Below are 5,000 nucleotides of genomic sequence, written 5' to 3'. Positions count from 1 at the left end.
GGCTGGCCGGTGCCGCTTCTGCTCCCCGCAGGCGTGGCGGGGACGCCCCGCGGCCGGTCGAGCGCGTCGGCAGGCCGGGCGCGGGCCGCGAGCCGCCCGTCGGCTCGGCTGGGAGGCGTCCGGCCGCGCACGCAGGAACGGAAATGGGATGGGCCGAGAATTTCGGATCCCGGCGAAGCGTTGGTGTTCCGCCCCGACGCGAGAGCCGTCCTTTCGGGAAAAAGACGAAAGAAGAAGGGAAGGGGTGGGTGCGCGTGTGGCCGTGGGTGAGGGCGTGTGCCTGCGTGCCTGCGTGCGTGAAAAAAAGCAAAATAAAGCAACGGTCAAAAATACGCCTCGGTCTAGGGAGCGGCAATATCGGGAGGGACGGGGCCGCCGAAGCTACCCGACGGCCGAGGGGCGCACAGGTCGGTCTCCCGCCTCCGGGGCAGGCCGCCGCCGCCGCCACCGCCGCCGCCGGGCACGGCGTCAGAAGCCGCAGGGGGCGGCCGGCGCGGAGGCGGCCGACAGGACTACCCCGGTGGCGGGCGGCCCCGGGAGGTTGGGTCCACCCAGGGCCGGGGCCGCCTGACAGGCCTGGCCCGGTGGCGGGACACGAGGCAAATTTCAGCGGGGTACCCTTGTCTCCCGGACGGGGAAGACCTGCTGCCCGTGGTCGGGGCAGCCCTGCTGTCCCAGGTCGGGGTAGACGTGTTGTCCCAGGCCGGGGTAGACCTCCTGTCCGCGGTCGGGGTAGACCTGGTGTCCCGCGGTCGGGGTAGACCTGCTGTCCCAGGTCGGGGTAGACGTGTTGTCCCAGGCCGGGGTAGACCTGCTGTCCCAGGTCGGGGTAGACGTGGTGTCCCCCGGTCGGGGTAGACCTGCTGTCCGCGGTCGGGGTAGACGTGTTGTCCCAGGCCGGGGTAGACCTGCTGTCCGCGGTCGGGGTAGACGTGTTGTCCCAGGCCGGGGTAGACCTGCTGTCCGCGGTCGGGGTAGACGTGTTGTCCCCAGGCCGGGGTAGACCTGCTGTCCGCGGTCGGGGTAGACGTGGTGTCCCCCGGTCGGGGTAGACCTGCTGTCCGCGGTCGGGGTAGACGTGTTGTCCCCCGGTCGGGGTAGACCTGCTGTCCGCGGTCGGGGTAGACGTGTTGTCCCAGGCCGGGGTAGACCTGCTGTCCGCGGTCGGGGTAGACGTGGTGTCCCCCGGTCGGGGTAGACCTGCTGTCCGCGGTCGGGGTAGACGTGGTGTCCCCCGGTCGGGGTAGACCTGCTGTCCGCGGTCGGGGTAGACGTGTTGTCCCCCGGTCGGGGTAGACCTGCTGTCCGCGGTCGGGGTAGACGTGTTGTCCCAGGCCGGGGTAGACCTGCTGTCCGCGGTCGGGGTAGACGTGGTGTCCCCCCGTCGGGGTAGACCTGCTGTCCGCGGTCGGGGTAGACGTGTTGTCCCCCGGTCGGGGTAGACCTGCTGTCCGCGGTCGGGGTAGACGTGTTGTCCCAGGCCGGGGTAGACCTGCTAGCCCAGGTCGGGGTAGACGTGGTGTCCGCGGTCGAGGTAGACCTGGTGTCCGCGCCGGCTCTGGAAGTTCACCAAGGGGTCGCTGTTTTCAGCTGCCTCCAGTTACGTCATGCTAGGAGGCGGCTAGCGCCGCCGCTTTGCCCCGGTCACGTACGCTACGGTCACTTGCAGGCATCGGCGGCCTCGGACACGTATCTCCGTATTATGGGAGCGAGGTAACGGGTCGTCTCCCCCAGGCTGCTACCGTGCCTGTGTCCTCCGGAGGCGAAGCTACGGGCCGGCCGCCCGGCCGGTCGCCGGCGCTGAGCTCAGAGAGAAACGAAGGGGAGAGCCGCCGGCCAGGGAGGCCCGAGAGAGAAACCGAGAGTGTGCCGCCTCGGCGGGACCGAGTCGCGGGGCTCGTCCCGCTTCCCGTGCTACCCATCGTGCCGGTGGGGCAGCTTTGTTTGCCAGGCCGAGGAGGCGTCGTTGCCGCTGCTTGCCCAGAGAGAGAAGGGAGTGTGTTGCCGCCTCGGCGGGACCGAGTCGCGGGGCTCGTCCCGCTTCCCGTGCTACCCATCGTGCCGGTGGGGCAGCTTTGTTTGCCAGGCCGAGGAGGCGTCGTTGCCGCTGCTTGCCCAGAGAGAGAAGGGAGTGTGTTGCCGCCTCGGCGGGACCGAGTCGCGGGGCTCGTCCCGCTTCCCCCGTGCTACCCATCGTGCCGATGGTGGGGGGGGCCAGCTTGTCGTGATGCCGAGGAAGCGTGTGCTGCTTGCCCAGAGAGAGTGTTGCCGCGCGGGCGGCCGAGGCGAGAAGGGAAGGGCGTGGAGGAGGCAGAGAAGCCGCAGGCGGGTCCCCCCCGCTCTGGTCGTGCTGCTGCCGATTCCGGTCCAGTCCCGCCTCCCTCCCTCCCGCCCCAGCCCTGGGGCGGGGAAGCGAATGCCGGTGGCTGGCGGGCGAGGCGGCGGCGCCTCGTCCCTTATGTGCTCGGCCTTAAGCCGGGGGGCCCCCCTCGGCGGGGTGCAGTTTTTTTTTTTGTTTTTCGGCTGCCGGTCTCGGTGGGCCACGGTGTGGGCCCGGCAGCCGGGGGCAGACGTCGGCCGGGGGCGCCTCTGTCTAACCGTTGCTCGAGCTTCGTTCGAGGCTTTACCACCCCACCCCCGGCCCGTCCCCGAAGACCGGGTTGTGTCCCCCGCCCCGAGTTGTTGTGGCCCTCGTTCCCCCTTCCTCGGCCTTAAGCCGGGGACCCGCGCTTTTGCGGGCGGAATTTGTTTCAGGGGCGGCGGCCGGCCGCGGTGGCCGGCCCCGCCCGCGTGCGGACACCCGAACGCGACGGGGAAAAATGCCCCCGGGCCGAGAGAGAGAGAGATGGCGCGGGCGAGGCGGCGGCGCCTCGCCCTTCCTCAGTTGTCGTGGCCGGTGCGGACCGAGCCACCGTGGCCCGGCGGGCTGGGTTGCGAACGGGGTCCCCGCTTCGTTTTCTTTCGCTCGTAGGCGTGCGGGGCAGAGCGTGGGGGTCTGCCCGCCCGGTCTCCTCCGTATTTTCTGGGGGTGTGAGGGCTTTCTGCCCGCCGCTCCCTTTTGCGGCCCTAAGCCGCGGCACCGAGAAAAAGCCAAGCGTCCGCAGAGGCGTGCGGGCCCCGCCCCCAAGCGAAAAGCGAAGGGGCAGGGAGAAAAACCTCGTGGTGGCGGTGGTGTCGTTGGGGAGTGAGAGGCGCGGGCCTCGCCCCCACCCCCCATCCCCGGGCCCGCGGCCCCCGTGGCTAGCACGGGTCCTGCGACGCGCCATGTGCCTTCTTCTTATCGTTTTTTTCTGCTCCTGGTTTGCCGTTTCCCCCCCGGTTTTTTTTTTTTTTTGGTTTTGTTTTTTTCCGGGGGATGGAAAAAAAAAAGCCGATCGCCGCGAGGCCGGGCGCTAAAGCCGGGTTTGGGGGGGCCCCGTGGCCTCTCGCGGTCGGTGGCAAACTTTTTTTGTCGCACGCTTTCCCGGATGGGTTCCCCTCGGGGAAGGGGAAAAAGGGGGTGTGAAAACCCCCGACGTCCCCGGCCCCCGGCGGGGTGTGTGGCGTCTCCCATCTTTGCCGTTGTCGTCCAGTTAGAGGGAACCGTTGTCCGCAGATGCGGGTGGGTGGCGGCACCCCCCGCGCGCTCCTCCCGCTGCGATCAGCCGAAATTGTCCCGAAAGCCAAGCGGCCCGCCGGCGTCGGCGGGCCCCGGGGGCGCGTCGAGGCGGCTCGACGGCGCCGAGCCCGCGGGGGCGGTCTCTCGGGGACGAGTTCCCCGCTCGCACGCACGCACGCGGAGTCCCGCGGCCGTCCGCCCGCTGCCCGCCTGGACCGTGGCGGTGTCGGCCGGTGGGGCGCGCACGTTGGGGTTGCCGTTGCCGTTGTCCCAGGACCGTGGCCGCGGGGCCCTTGTCGTCGCTCCTGTTCTTCACGCTCGTTTGCTTCTCCTCCTCCTCCTCCTCCTCCTCCTCCTCCTCCTCCTCTCTTCTCCTCCCCACACCAACAAAACCCGATCGATGAGGCTTTTCGGGTCGCGTCGGAGAGGGCCCCCGGCGGGCCGGCTCCTTCCGGGGCTTCTCTGTCATGGGGAAGCCCACGGCGGTGTGTCCGGTGCTCGGCCAGGGTTGGTCTCCTCTCCAATTCGCTTCCCGTCGCAGGCGAGGTTTTGGCGTCCCTTTCCCGCCGTGCCGGGCCAAGGGCGTCTTTACCGTCCCGGGCTGTGTGACGGCCGCGTGGCCCCGCGAGCCCCTCAGGTGTCCTTGGACTTGAAACCCCAAGAAAAGCCGTGTGGCGAGGGGTGCCGGCCCCGGTCGCCGGGAAAGAAAGAAAGAAAAGCGCCCCGTGGGTGCCGGCCGCGAGCAGCGCTCGGGCGGCGGTGCGGCTCGAGCGTGTGAGCCGAGAACACACAGAGAGAGAGAGAGAGAGAGAGAGAGAGAGAGAGAGACACGCGGAAGCCAGAGAGAAGGGAACGTAACGAGCCCCCCCCGATGGGGCTGCGGACGGGGGAAAAGAGCCCGTTCCGCGCGCGTGCCGCTCGGTGCTCTTTTGTCGTGCCGCCGCCTGCTGCAGAGCGAGCCGCCCCGGCCAGGGGGCCTCGGTTGTCCGGGCCGCGCCCGCCTCGTCGGGTCGCTGTCTCCTCTAGCACGTCCGGTGCTTCCCGCTCGGCCCGGTGTGGGGGGAAGTGTCGGCGGGGGGTTCGCTCCCCTTCGGCTCCAACCTCTCGCCGGCGGCCGGTCGCTCCCCCGCGACCGGTCGGCGGGCGGGGGGCCGGCCTTCGGGGGCGGGTCAGCCCCAGCCGGATCCCCCCGTCCCGCGCGCCGTGCTGCGTGACTTTCGAGGGCGCGAGAGAAGGCCCCTTTCTCTCCTCCTCCTCCTCCTCCACCCCCCGGTCTCGAGGGGCGCGGGCCCCGCGAGAGAAAGACGCCCAGAGAGAAAGAAAAAAACCGAGAGAGCCGAGAGAGAGAAGGGAAGGCAAAAAAAAACCCCGAAGGCGGTGGGGAAGAGAAGAGAGAGAGAGA

This window comes from Cyanistes caeruleus, unplaced genomic scaffold (assembly GCF_971803275.1).
Source record: "Cyanistes caeruleus unplaced genomic scaffold, bCyaCae1.hap1.1 HAP1_SCAFFOLD_176, whole genome shotgun sequence".
Taxonomy (NCBI): Eukaryota; Metazoa; Chordata; class Aves; order Passeriformes; family Paridae; genus Cyanistes; species Cyanistes caeruleus.
Note: the sequence above shows the minus strand (reverse complement) of the source record.